The sequence below is a fragment of the Oncorhynchus mykiss genome, unplaced genomic scaffold (genome assembly GCF_013265735.2).
Source record: "Oncorhynchus mykiss isolate Arlee unplaced genomic scaffold, USDA_OmykA_1.1 un_scaffold_156, whole genome shotgun sequence".
NCBI classification, from domain to species: domain Eukaryota; kingdom Metazoa; phylum Chordata; class Actinopteri; order Salmoniformes; family Salmonidae; genus Oncorhynchus; species Oncorhynchus mykiss.
In genome coordinates this window covers 1,055,975-1,069,573 of record NW_023493666.1, presented here as the reverse complement: position 1 = coordinate 1,069,573, position 13,599 = coordinate 1,055,975, and the positions used below count along the sequence as shown (strand labels likewise).

Below are 13,599 nucleotides of genomic sequence, written 5' to 3'. Positions count from 1 at the left end.
AAATTGTGAGTCACATGCATGTGAATTGTCAAGGGTGCCACAGAATTAAAATTAGTGAAATGCCAAAATAGCTCAGTTGGGAGAGCATTAGACTGAAGATCTAAAGTTCCCTGGTTCGATCCCTGGTTTCTGCATTTGTATTTGTTCTATCTTCATGCTCTGGCTTCAAGGAAACTATCCACAGCTTTGTTTGTGGGCCTCAATGGTGTGTGCTACTCTGCTCCTCTGAAAGTAAGTAATTTCTTGCTTTTTCATCTGACATTTTGACATCAGTGTTACAGGAAAGTTGCTTGTCATTGTTACATGACAGTAGGTTGTCGTAAGACAAGGCTGCATGAAGTGTGAACTGGAGCTTTCTTGGATCCACAACAAAAAATGTTTTTGGGGATTGCGGGAATCGATCCCACTAACTATAGCATGCTAAGCAAACACAATACCAATTGATCAAATTCCCCAGCTGTTTGGAATTGCCACAAGGAGCAACCAAGAGTGTCCAGTCTTGTCAGGCTATGTTGTTGGTGGACTTGTTAGTTTGTGCTCCAGCACTTGCAGAGGCTCGGTGCATCTCAACAATTGTGCTCTGTAGCCAGCGGCCGGTTAGCTCAGTTGGTTAGAGTGTGTGATACGCTGCTCCTCTGAAAGTAAGTAATGTCTTTCTTTTTCATCTGACATTGTGACATCAGTGTTACATGAGAGTTTCTTGTCATTGTTACATGACAGTTTCTTGTCATTGTTTACATGACAGTAGGTTGTCGTAAGACAAGGCTGCATGAAGTGTGAACTGGAGTTTTCTTGGATCCATGAAAGAATTTGCTTTTGGAGAATGCAGGCATCGATCCCACTACCTCACGCATGCAAAGCATTTGAGCTAATTCCCCAGCCGTTTGGAATTTCCGCAAGAAGCAACCTAGAGGGTCCAGTCTCGTCAGGCTATGCTGTTGGTGGACTTGTTTGTTTACGTGCCAGCACTTGCAGAGGCTCGGTGCATTGCCACAATTGAGCAAACTGGCAAATGGCTGGTTAGCTCAGTTGGTTAGAGTGTGGTGCTAATAACGCCAAGGTCATGGGTTCGATCCCCGTACTGGCTATGATGTACATTCTGCGTGTCAAAATTGTGAAAAAGCAACTAAGTGATTTCTTGCTTTTTCATCTGACATTTTGACATCAGTGTTACAGGAAAGTTGCTTGTCATTGTTACATGACAGTAGGTTGTCATTGTTACATGACAGTAGGTTGTCGTAAGACAAGGCTGCATGAAGTGTGAACTGGAGCTTTCTTGGATCCACAACAAAAATTGTTTTTGGGGATTGCGGGAATCGATCCCACTAACTATAGCATGCTAAGCAAACACAATACCAATTGATCAAATTCCCCAGCTGTTTGGAATTGCCACAAGGAGCAACCAAGAGTGTCCAGTCTTGTCAGGCTATGCTGTCTAGGCTCGGTGCATTGCCACAATTGAGCAAAATGGCAAATGGCTGGTTAGCTCAGTTGGTTAGAGTGTGGTGCTAATAACGCCAAGGTCATGGGTTCGATCCCCGTACTGGCTATGATGTACATTCTGCGTGTCAAAATTGTGAGTCACATGCATGTGAATTGTCAAGGGTGCCACAGAATTAAAATTAGTGAATTGCCAAAATAGCTCAGTTGGGAGAGCGTTAGACTGAAGATCTAAAGGTCCCTGGTTCGATCCCGGGTTTCGGCATTTGTATTTGTTCTTTCTTCATGCTCTGGCTTCAAGGAAACTATCCACAGCTTTGTTTGTGGGCCTCAATGGTGTGTGCTACTCTGCTCCTCTGAAAGTAAGTAATTTCTTGCTTTTTCATCTGACATTTTGACATCAGTGTTACAGGAAAGTTTCTTGTCATTGTTTAAATGACAGTAGGTTGTCGTAAGACAAGGCTGCATGAAGTGTGAACTGGAGTTTTCTTGGATCCATGAAAGAATTTGCTTTTGGAGAATGCAGGCATCGATCCCACTACCTCACGCATGCAAAGCATTTGAGCTAATTCCCCAGCCGTTTGGAATTTCCGCAAGAAGCAACCTAGAGGGTCCAGTCTTGTCAGGCTATGCTGTTGGTGGACTTGTTTGTTTACGTGCCAGCACTTGCAGAGGCTTGGTGCATTTCAACAATTGAGCAAAATAGCAAATGGCCGGTTAGCTCAGTTGGTTAGAGTGTGGTGCTAATAAAGCCAAGGTCATGGGTTCGATCCCCGTACTGGCTATGATGTACATTTTGAGTGTCAAAATTGTGAGTCACATGCATGTGAATTGTCAAGGGTGCCACAGAATTAAAATTAGTGCAATGCCAAAATAGCTCAGTTGGGAGAGCATTAGACTGAAGATCTAAAGTTCCCTGGTTCGATCCCTGGTTTCTGCATTTGTATTTGTTCTATCTTCATGCTCTGGCTTCAAGGAAACTATCCACAGCTTTGTTTGTGGGCCTCAATGGTGTGTGCTACTCTGCTCCTCTGAAAGTAAGTAATTTCTTGCTTTTTCATCTGACATTTTGACATCAGTGTTACAGGAAAGTTGCTTGTCATTGTTACATGACAGTAGGTTGTCGTAAGACAAGGCTGCATGAAGTGTGAACTGGAGCTTTCTTGGATCCACAACAAAAAATGTTTTTGGGGATTGCGGGAATCGATCCCACTAACTATAGCATGCTAAGCAAACACAATACCAATTGATCAAATTCCCCAGCTGTTTGGAATTGCCACAAGGAGCAACCAAGAGTGTCCAGTCTTGTCAGGCTATGTTGTTGGTGGACTTGTTAGTTTGTGCTCCAGCACTTGCAGAGGCTCGGTGCATCTCAACAATTGTGCTCTGTAGCCAGCGGCCGGTTAGCTCAGTTGGTTAGAGTGTGTGATACGCTGCTCCTCTGAAAGTAAGTAATGTCTTTCTTTTTCATCTGACATTGTGACATCAGTGTTACATGAGAGTTTCTTGTCATTGTTACATGACAGTTTCTTGTCATTGTTACATGACAGTAGGTTGTCGTAAGACAAGGCTGCATGAAGTGTGAACTGGAGTTTTCTTGGATCCATGAAAGAATTTGCTTTTGGAGAATGCAGGCATCGATCCCACTACCTCACGCATGCAAAGCATTTGAGCTAATTCCCCAGCCGTTTGGAATTTCCGCAAGAAGCAACCTAGAGGGTCCAGTCTCGTCAGGCTATGCTGTTGGTGGACTTGTTTGTTTACGTGCCAGCACTTGCAGAGGCTCGGTGCATTGCCACAATTGAGCAAACTGGCAAATGGCTGGTTAGCTCAGTTGGTTAGAGTGTGGTGCTAATAACGCCAAGGTCATGGGTTCGATCCCCGTACTGGCTATGATGTACATTCTGCGTGTCAAAATTGTGAAAAAGCAACTAAGTGATTTCTTGCTTTTTCATCTGACATTTTGACATCAGTGTTACAGGAAAGTTGCTTGTCATTGTTACATGACAGTAGGTTGTCATTGTTACATGACAGTAGGTTGTCGTAAGACAAGGCTGCATGAAGTGTGAACTGGAGCTTTCTTGGATCCACAACAAAAATTGTTTTTGGGGATTGCGGGAATCGATCCCACTAACTATAGCATGCTAAGCAAACACAATACCAATTGATCAAATTCCCCAGCTGTTTGGAATTGCCACAAGGAGCAACCAAGAGTGTCCAGTCTTGTCAGGCTATGCTGTCTAGGCTCGGTGCATTGCCACAATTGAGCAAAATGGCAAATGGCTGGTTAGCTCAGTTGGTTAGAGTGTGGTGCTAATAACGCCAAGGTCATGGGTTCGATCCCCGTACTGGCTATGATGTACATTCTGAGTATCAAAATTATGAGTCACATGCATGTGAATTGTCAAGGGTGCCACAGAATTAAAATGAGTGAATTGCCAAAATAGCTCAGTTGGGAGAGCGTTAGACTGAAGATCTAAAGGTCCCTGGTTCGATCCCGGGTTTCGGCATTTGTATTTGTTCTTTCTTCATGCTCTGGCTTCAAGGAAACTATCCACAGCTTTGTTTGTGGGCCTCAATGGTGTGTGCTACTCTGCTCCTCTGAAAGTAAGTAATTTCTTGCTTTTTCATCTGACATTTTGACATCAGTGTTACAGGAAAGTTTCTTGTCATTGTTTACATGACAGTAGGTTGTCGTAAGACAAGGCTGCATGAAGTGTGAACTGGAGTTTTCTTGGATCCATGAAAGAATTTGCTTTTGGAGAATGCAGGCATCGATCCCACTACCTCACGCATGCAAAGCATTTGAGCTAATTCCCCAGCCGTTTGGAATTTCCGCAAGAAGCAACCTAGAGGGTCCAGTCTTGTCAGGCTATGCTGTTGGTGGACTTGTTTGTTTACGTGCCAGCACTTGCAGAGGCTCGGTGCATTTCAACAATTGAGCAAAATAGCAAATGGCCGGTTAGCTCAGTTGGTTAGAGTGTGGTGCTAATAACGCCAAGGTCAGTTGGGAGAGCGTTAGACTGAAGATCTAAAGGTCCCTGGTTCGATCCCTGGTTTCTGCATTTGTATTTGTTCTATCTTCATGCTCTGGCTTCAAGGAAACTATCCACAGCTTTGTTTGTGGGCCTCAATGGTGTGTGCTACTCTGCTCCTCTGAAAGTAAGTAATTTCTTGCTTTTTCATCTGACATTTTGACATCAGTGTTACAGGAAAGTTGCTTGTCATTGTTACATGACAGTAGGTTGTCGTAAGACAAGGCTGCATGAAGTGTGAACTGGAGCTTTCTTGGATCCACAACAAAAAATGTTTTTGGGGATTGCGGGAATCGATCCCACTAACTATAGCATGCTAAGCAAACACAATACCAATTGATCAAATTCCCCAGCTATTTGGAATTGCCACAAGGAGCAACCAAGAGTGTCCAGTCTTGTCAGGCTATGTTGTTGGTGGACTTGTTAGTTTGTGCTCCAGCACTTGCAGAGGCTCGGTGCATCTCAACAATTGTGCTCTGTAGCCAGCGGCCGGTTAGCTCAGTTGGTTAGAGTGTGTGATACGCTGCTCCTCTGAAAGTAAGTAATGTCTTTCTTTTTCATCTGACATTGTGACATCAGTGTTACATGAGAGTTTCTTGTCATTGTTACATGACAGTTTCTTGTCATTGTTTACATGACAGTAGGTTGTCGTAAGACAAGGCTGCATGAAGTGTGAACTGGAGTTTTCTTGGATCCATGAAAGAATTTGCTTTTGGAGAATGCAGGCATCGATCCCACTACCTCACGCATGCAAAGCATTTGAGCTAATTCCCCAGCCGTTTGGAATTTCCGCAAGAAGCAACCTAGAGGGTCCAGTCTCGTCAGGCTATGCTGTTGGTGGACTTGTTTGTTTACGTGCCAGCACTTGCAGAGGCTCGGTGCATTGCCACAATTGAGCAAAATGGCAAATGGCTGGTTAGCTCAGTTGGTTAGAGTGTGGTGCTAATAACGCCAAGGTCATGGGTTCGATCCCCGTACTGGCTATGATGTACATTCTGCGTGTCAAAATTGTGAGTCACATGCATGTGAATTGTCAAGGGTGCCACAGAATTAAAATTAGTGAATTGCCGAAATAGCTCAGTTGGGAGAGCGTTAGACTGAAGATCTAAAGGTCCCTGGTTCGATCCCGGGTTTCGGCATTTGTATTTGTTCTTTCTTCATGCTCTGGCTTCAAGGAAACTATCCACAGCTTTGTTTGTGGGCCTCAATGGTGTGTGCTACTCTGCTCCTCTGAAAGTAAGTAATTTCATGCTTTTTCATCTGACATTTTGACATCAGTGTTACAGGAAAGTTTCTTGTCATTGTTTACATGACAGTAGGTTGTCGTAAGACAAGGCTGCATGAAGTGTGAACTGGAGTTTTCTTGGATCCATGAAAGAATTTGCTTTTGGAGAATGCAGGCATCGATCCCACTACCTCACGCATGCAAAGCATTTGAGCTAATTCCCCAGCCGTTTGGAATTTCCGCAAGAAGCAACCTAGAGGGTCCAGTCTTGTCAGGCTATGCTGTTGGTGGACTTGTTTGTTTACGTGCCAGCACTTGCAGAGGCTCGGTGCATTTCAACAATTGAGCAAAATAGCAAATGGCCGGTTAGCTCAGTTGGTTAGAGTGTGGTGCTAATAACGCCAAGGTCAGTTGGGAGAGCGTTAGACTGAAGATCTAAAGGTCCCTGGTTCGATCCCTGGTTTCTGCATTTGTATTTGTTCTATCTTCATGCTCTGGCTTCAAGGAAACTATCCACAGCTTTGTTTGTGGGCCTCAATGGTGTGTGCTACTCTGCTCCTCTGAAAGTAAGTAATTTCTTGCTTTTTCATCTGACATTTTGACATCAGTGTTACAGGAAAGTTGCTTGTCATTGTTACATGACAGTAGGTTGTCGTAAGACAAGGCTGCATGAAGTGTGAACTGGAGCTTTCTTGGATCCACAACAAAAAATGTTTTTGGGGATTGCGGGAATCGATCCCACTAACTATAGCATGCTAAGCAAACACAATACCAATTGATCAAATTCCCCAGCTATTTGGAATTGCCACAAGGAGCAACCAAGAGTGTCCAGTCTTGTCAGGCTATGTTGTTGGTGGACTTGTTAGTTTGTGCTCCAGCACTTGCAGAGGCTCGGTGCATCTCAACAATTGTGCTCTGTAGCCAGCGGCCGGTTAGCTCAGTTGGTTAGAGTGTGTGATACGCTGCTCCTCTGAAAGTAAGTAATGTCTTTCTTTTTCATCTGACATTGTGACATCAGTGTTACATGAGAGTTTCTTGTCATTGTTACATGACAGTTTCTTGTCATTGTTTACATGACAGTAGGTTGTCGTAAGACAAGGCTGCATGAAGTGTGAACTGGAGTTTTCTTGGATCCATGAAAGAATTTGCTTTTGGAGAATGCAGGCATCGATCCCACTACCTCACGCATGCAAAGCATTTGAGCTAATTCCCCAGCCGTTTGGAATTTCCGCAAGAAGCAACCTAGAGGGTCCAGTCTCGTCAGGCTATGCTGTTGGTGGACTTGTTTGTTTACGTGCCAGCACTTGCAGAGGCTCGGTGCATTGCCACAATTGAGCAAAATGGCAAATGGCTGGTTAGCTCAGTTGGTTAGAGTGTGGTGCTAATAACGCCAAGGTCATGGGTTCGATCCCCGTACTGGCTATGATGTACATTCTGCGTGTCAAAATTGTGAGTCACATGCATGTGAATTGTCAAGGGTGCCACAGAATTAAAATGAGTGAATTGCCGAAATAGCTCAGTTGGGAGAGCGTTAGACTGAAGATCTAAAGGTCCCTGGTTCGATCCCGGGTTTCGGCATTTGTATTTGTTCTTTCTTCATGCTCTGGCTTCAAGGAAACTATCCACAGCTTTGTTTGTGGGCCTCAATGGTGTGTGCTAATCTGCTCCTCTGAAAGTAAGTAATTTCTTGCTTTTTCATCTGACATTTTGACATCAGTGTTACAGGAAAGTTTCTTGTCATTGTTTACATGACAGTAGGTTGTCGTAAGACAAGGCTGCATGAAGTGTGAACTGGAGTTTTCTTGGATCCATGAAAGAATTTGCTTTTGGAGAATGCAGGCATCGATCCCACTACCTCACGCATGCAAAGCATTTGAGCTAATTCCCCAGCCGTTTGGAATTTCCGCAAGAAGCAACCTAGAGGGTCCTTTCTTGTCAGGCTATGCTGTTGGTGGACTTGTTTGTTTACGTGCCAGCACTTGCAGAGGCTTGGTGCATTTCAACAATTGAGCAAAATAGCAAATGGCCGGTTAGCTCAGTTGGTTAGAGTGTGGTGCTAATAACGCCAAGGTCATGGGTTCGATCCCCGTACTGGCTATGATGTACATTTTGAGTGTCAAAATTGTGAGTCACATGCATGTGAATTGTCAAGGGTGCCACAGAATTAAAATTAAGGAAATGCCGAAATAGCTCAGTTGGGAGAGCGTTAGACTGAAGATCTAAAGGTCCCTGGTTCAATCCCTGGTTTCTGCATTTGTATTTGTTCTTTCTTCATGCTCTGGCTTCAAGGAAACTATCCACAGCTTTGTTTGTGGGCCACAAAGCATTTGAGCTAATTCCCCAGCCGTTTGGAATTTCCGCAAGAAGCAACCTAGAGGGTCCAGTCTTGTCAGGCTATGCTGTTGGTGGACTTGTTTGTTTACGTGCCAGCACTTGCAGAGGCTCGGTGCATTTCAACAATTGAGCAAAATAGCAAATGGCCGGTTAGCTGAGTTGGTTAGAGTGTGGTGCTAATAACGCCAAGGTCATGGGTTCGATCCCCATATTGGCTATGATGTACATTTTGAGTGTCAAAATTGTGAGTCACATGCATGTGAATTGTCAAGGGTGCCACAGAATTAAAATTTGTGAATTGCCGAAATAGCTCAGTTGGGAGAGCGTTAGACTGAAGATCTAAAGGTCCCTGTTTCGGCATTTGTATTTGTTCTTTCTTCATGCTCTGGCTTCAAGGAAACTATCCACAGCTTTGTTTGTGGGCCAATGGTGTGTGCTACGCTGCTCCTCTGAAAGTAAGTAATTTCTTGCTTTTTCATCTGACATTTTGACATCAGTGTTACAGGAAAGTTGCTTGTCATTGTTACATGACAGTAGGTTGTCGTGAGACAAGGCTGCATGAAGTGTGAAGTGGGGCTTTCTTGGATCCACAAAAAAAAATGTTTTTGGGGATTGCGGGAATCGATCCCACTAACTATAGCATGCTAAGCAAACACAATACCAATTGATCAAATTCCCCAGCTGTTTTGAATTGCCACAAGGAGCAACCAAGAGTGTCCAGTCTTGTCAGGCTATGCTGTTGGTGGACTTGTTAGTTTGTGCTCCAGCACTTGCAGAGGCTCGGTGCATCTCAACAATTGTGCTCTGTAGCCAGCGGCCGGTTAGCTCAGTTGGTTAGAGTGTGTGATACGCTGCTCCTCTGAAAGTAAGTAATGTCTTTCTTTTTCATCTGACATTGTGACATCAGTGTTACATGAGAGTTTCTTGTCATTGTTACATGACAGTTTCTTGTCATTGTTTACATGACAGTAGGTTGTCGTAAGACAAGGCTGCATGAAGTGTGAACTGGAGTTTTCTTGGATCCATGAAAGAATTTGCTTTTGGAGAATGCAGGCATCGATCCCACTACCTCACGCATGCAAAGCATTTGAGCTAATTCCCCAGCCGTTTGGAATTTCCGCAAGAAGCAACCTAGAGGGTCCAGTCTCGTCAGGCTATGCTGTTGGTGGACTTGTTTGTTTACGTGCCAGCACTTGCAGAGGCTCGGTGCATGGCCACAATTGAGCAAAATAGCAAATGGCTGGTTAGCTCAGTTGGTTAGAGTGTGGTGCTAATAACGCCAAGGTCATGGGTTCGATCCCCGTACTGGCTATGATGTACATTTCGAGTGTCAAAATTGTGAGTCACATGCATGTGAATTGTCAAGGGTGCCACAGAATTAAAATTAGTGAATTGCTGAAATAGCTCAGTTGGGAGAGTGTTAGACTGAAGATCTGAAGGTCCCTGGTTCGATCCCGGGTTTCGGCATTTGTATTTGTTCTTACTTCATGCTCTGGCTTCAAGGAAACTATCCACAGCTTTGTTTGTGGGCCTCAATGGTGTGTGCTACGCTGCTCCTCTGAAAGTAAGTAATTTCTTGCTTTTTCATCTGACATTTTGACATCAGTGTTACAGGAAAGTTTCTTGTCATTGTTTACATGACAGTAGGTGTTCGTAAGACAAGGCTGCATGAAGTGTGAACTGGAGTTTTCTTGGATCCATGAAAGAATTTGCTTTTGGAGAATGCAGGCATCGATCCCACTACCTCACGCATGCAAAGCATTTGAGCTAATTCCCCAGCCGTTTGGAATTTCCGCAAGAAGCAACCTAGAGGGTCCAGTCTTGTCAGGCTATGCTGTTGGTGGACTTGTTTGTTTACGTGCCAGCACTTGCAGAGGCTCGGTGCATTTCAACAATTGAGCAAAATAGCAAATGGCCGGTTAGCTGAGTTGGTTAGAGTGTGGTGCTAATAACGCCAAGGTCATGGGTTCGATCCCCATATTGGCTATGATGTACATTTTGAGTGTCAAAATTGTGAGTCACATGCATGTGAATTGTCAAGGGTGCCACAGAATTAAAATTTGTGAATTGCCGAAATAGCTCAGTTGGGAGAGCGTTAGACTGAAGATCTAAAGGTCCCTGTTTCGGCATTTGTATTTGTTCTTTCTTCATGCTCTGGCTTCAAGGAAACTATCCACAGCTTTGTTTGTGGGCCTCAATGGTGTGTGCTACGCTGCTCCTCTGAAAGTAAGTAATTTCTTGCTTTTTCATCTGACATTTTGACATCAGTGTTACAGGAAAGTTGCTTGTCATTGTTACATGACAGTAGGTTGTCGTAAGACAAGGCTGCATGAAGTGTGAAGTGGGGCTTTCTTGGATCCACAAAAAAAAATGTTTTTGGGGATTGCGGGAATCGATCCCACTACCTATAGCATGCTAAGCAAACACAATACCAATTGATCAAATTCCCCAGCTGTTTGGAATTGCCACAAGGAGCAACCAAGAGTGTCCAGTCTTGTCAGGCTATGCTGTTGGTGGACTTGTTAGTTTGTGCTCCAGCACTTGCAGAGGCTCGGTGCATCTCAACAATTGTGCTCTGTAGCCAGCGGCCGGTTAGCTCAGTTGGTTAGAGTGTGTGATACGCTGCTCCTCTGAAAGTAAGTCATGTCTTTCTTTTTCATCTGACATTGTGACATCAGTGTTACATGAGAGTTTCTTGTCATTGTTACATGACAGTTTCTTGTCATTGTTGACATGACAGTAGGTTGTCGTAAGACAAGGCTGCATGAAGTGTGAACTGGAGTTTTCTTGGATCCATTAAAGAATTTGCTTTTGGAGAATGCAGGCATCGATCCCACTACCTCACGCATGCAAAGCATTTGAGCTAATTCCCCAGCCGTTTGGAATTTCCGCAAGAAGCAACCTAGAAGGTCCAGTCTTGTCAGGGAATGCTGTTGGTGGACTTGTTTGTTTACGTGCCAGCACTTGCAGAGGCTCGGTGCATTTCAACAATTGAGCAAAATAGCAAATGGCCAGTTAGCTGAGTTGGTTAGAGTGTGGTGCTAATAACGCCAAGGTCATGGGTTCGATCCCCATATTGGCTATGATGTACATTTTGAGTGTCAAAATTGTGAGTCACATGCATGTGAATTGTCAAGGGTGCCACAGAATTAAAATTAGTGAATTGCCGAAATAGCTCAGTTGGGAGAGCGTTAGACTGAAGATTCAAAGGTCCCTGTTTCGGCATTTGTATTTGTTCTTTCTTCATGCTCTGGCTTCAAGGAAACTATCCACAGCTTTGTTTGTGGACCTCAATGGTGTGTGCTACGCTGCTCCTCTGAAAGTAAGTAATTTCTTGCTTTTTCATCTGACATTTTGACATCAGTGTTACAGGAAAGTTGCTTGTCATTGTTACATGACAGTAGGTTGTCGAAAGACAAGGCTGCATGAAGTGTGAACTGGAGCTTTCTTGGATCCACAAAAAAAATTTTTGGGGGGAAATGCGGGAATCGATCCCACTAACTATAGCATGCTAAGCAAACACAATACCAATTGATCAAATTCCCCAGCTGTTTTGAATTGCCACAAGGAGCAACCAAGAGTGTCCAGTCTTGTCAGGCTATGCTGTTGGTGGACTTGTTAGTTTGTGCTCCAGCACTTGCAGAGGCTCGGTGCATCTCAACAATTGTGCTCTGTAGCCAGCGGCCGGTTAGCTCAGTTGGTTAGAGTGTGTGATACGCTGCTCTCTGAAAGTAAGTAATGAATGTCTTTCTTTTTCATCTGACATTGTGACATCAGTGTTACATGAGAGTTTCTTGTCATTGTTACATGACAGTTTCTTGTCATTGTTTAAAAATAAAGAGCTGTCAAGTCATGGCGAAAGAACTGGGGAACGATGAACCTGTGGTGTCCTTTTTGAACTTGCCAGCATATATTACGGATGATGAAATATATGAGAAATTACAAGGATGGAAAGTGAACGCGACAACACCAATCAAGAGGAGGATGTGGCCAGTAACGGACATTGTGGACGGGACGAGATTTTGTAAGGTGAAGTTTACGGACAGCGTGCAATCATTGCCTTACTCAACAAAGTTCAATACTGTCGAAGGATTTGAATATTTCCGAGTGATCCACGATAACCAAGTTAAGGTATGTAGACTATGTATTCAACCGGGACACATACTTAAAGAATGTCCAGAATTTATATGTCATAAATGTGGTGAACAAGGGCATTATGCCAGGGAATGTTCGAACATCGGTGATATATGTAGAAGGTGTGACAGACCTAAGGACAGATATAAATGTAAGAAGGGGAGTGATGTCTTATTTCTTATTTCATTACTGAAGAAGATGAGGGGAGTGTGGCTATGGAGAGAGAATTAGAGAGTGATATGGAAAGTGTGTCGCAGGTGATTCCAGAGACAGCTATAGATGTGCTTGGAGAGTATGCAATTCCTTCTGGCAGTACTCGAGACGCAGTCTTGGTCTCTGCTGCTGACAAGGTGGAGCAGCAGCACAGGATTGGTGAATTAGACACACAGGTAGAGATGGTGCAAGGTACTTCTCAGGTGCCTGAACCAGCTTTAAGCCTGTGTGAAAATGACACCAAGGAGAGGGCTGGGTCCACTGGAGTTGATGGCACGGTTAAAGCGCATTTTACAAAAGGCTTGAATGTTGCTCCCCTCATAAGTCCAAGTCATGAGTCGGACGAAGAAATAGAGAGTGAGGATTTTCAGCTGTTTGCTAGAAATAAGAGATCATTGACGAAAGCTTGGGAGGTGATGGGATCTGGTAAAAAGAAAAAGTCTATTTTGAAATGACATGTTTGTCTTTGACTATATTTCTGCATACATTAACAATGATTAAAGTTGCATCACTAAATGGGAACAGTCTGAGAAATATGAACAAATTGGAGCAGGTTTTGGTGTCTGTGAAAGCTGACATGTGGTGTTTTCAAGAGACTAATTGGACAGACTCCAAAATGTTGGAGATTAAGAGCAAATGGTCTGAGCTAATGTTTTGTAGTCACGGAAGTGAAAAAACATGTGGAGTAGCTATTTTGGTAAAAAATGATGTGGTTCAAAATGTCAAGCAGGTATATGCAGATAATCAGGGCAGACTTATTGTTATTGAGTTTGAAGTGCAAAATGTCATTTTTCGTCTAATTAATGTTTATGCTTCGAATATTGAATCGGAAAGGAGAGATATGTTTAATAACCTAAGATCACTGTGTTCAGAAAATTGTATACTGGTAGGAGATTTTAACGTGAAGTGTATTAGAATGGATGTCTCGAGATGTGATAGTTTCAAACATGATTCGTCTAGAAATGCTTTATGGGAATTAATGAAAAATGAGAATCTTGTAGATATATGGAGGGCTGAAAATTTAAATAGAAGAGTGTTTTCGAGAAGGCAGGTGGTGTTAAATGAACTAAAACAAAGCAGAATTTATTTATGTTTAGTAAAAGAAGATGTGATACAGCAGGTTCAGAAGATGTCATATAATTTTACAGCATACAGTGATCATGCAGTAATGTCATTTCAGATAGGAGAATGTGTGTTTATGGTGGGAGGAAGTGAAAG

At 43.4% G+C, this 13,599-nt stretch overlaps 13 non-coding genes across 13 annotated transcripts; all 13 read left to right on the top strand.

The window, feature by feature from the left end:
* Positions 1 to 1,014: 1,014 nt before the first annotated feature.
* trnai-aau lies at positions 1,015 to 1,088 on the top strand. Its single transcript has one exon. It is a non-coding gene; the product is annotated as a tRNA-Ile (tRNA).
* Positions 1,089 to 1,476: 388 nt separating this feature from the next.
* Positions 1,477 to 1,550, top strand: trnai-aau. Its single transcript has one exon. It is a non-coding gene; the product is annotated as a tRNA-Ile (tRNA).
* An 82-nt stretch (positions 1,551 to 1,632) lies between these two features.
* trnaf-gaa lies at positions 1,633 to 1,705 on the top strand. The gene has a single exon. It is a non-coding gene; the product is annotated as a tRNA-Phe (tRNA).
* A 1,554-nt stretch (positions 1,706 to 3,259) lies between these two features.
* trnai-aau lies at positions 3,260 to 3,333 on the top strand. Its single transcript has one exon. It is a non-coding gene; the product is annotated as a tRNA-Ile (tRNA).
* A 388-nt stretch (positions 3,334 to 3,721) lies between these two features.
* On the top strand, positions 3,722 to 3,795 carry trnai-aau. Its single transcript has one exon. It is a non-coding gene; the product is annotated as a tRNA-Ile (tRNA).
* An 82-nt stretch (positions 3,796 to 3,877) lies between these two features.
* On the top strand, positions 3,878 to 3,950 carry trnaf-gaa. The gene has a single exon. It is a non-coding gene; the product is annotated as a tRNA-Phe (tRNA).
* Positions 3,951 to 5,385: 1,435 nt separating this feature from the next.
* trnai-aau lies at positions 5,386 to 5,459 on the top strand. The gene has a single exon. It is a non-coding gene; the product is annotated as a tRNA-Ile (tRNA).
* Positions 5,460 to 5,541: 82 nt separating this feature from the next.
* trnaf-gaa lies at positions 5,542 to 5,614 on the top strand. The gene has a single exon. It is a non-coding gene; the product is annotated as a tRNA-Phe (tRNA).
* A 1,435-nt stretch (positions 5,615 to 7,049) lies between these two features.
* Positions 7,050 to 7,123, top strand: trnai-aau. Its single transcript has one exon. It is a non-coding gene; the product is annotated as a tRNA-Ile (tRNA).
* An 82-nt stretch (positions 7,124 to 7,205) lies between these two features.
* trnaf-gaa lies at positions 7,206 to 7,278 on the top strand. Its single transcript has one exon. It is a non-coding gene; the product is annotated as a tRNA-Phe (tRNA).
* A 446-nt stretch (positions 7,279 to 7,724) lies between these two features.
* trnai-aau lies at positions 7,725 to 7,798 on the top strand. The gene has a single exon. It is a non-coding gene; the product is annotated as a tRNA-Ile (tRNA).
* Positions 7,799 to 9,272: 1,474 nt separating this feature from the next.
* trnai-aau lies at positions 9,273 to 9,346 on the top strand. Its single transcript has one exon. It is a non-coding gene; the product is annotated as a tRNA-Ile (tRNA).
* An 82-nt stretch (positions 9,347 to 9,428) lies between these two features.
* On the top strand, positions 9,429 to 9,501 carry trnaf-gaa. The gene has a single exon. It is a non-coding gene; the product is annotated as a tRNA-Phe (tRNA).
* The last annotated feature ends 4,098 nt before the right edge of the window (positions 9,502 to 13,599 follow it).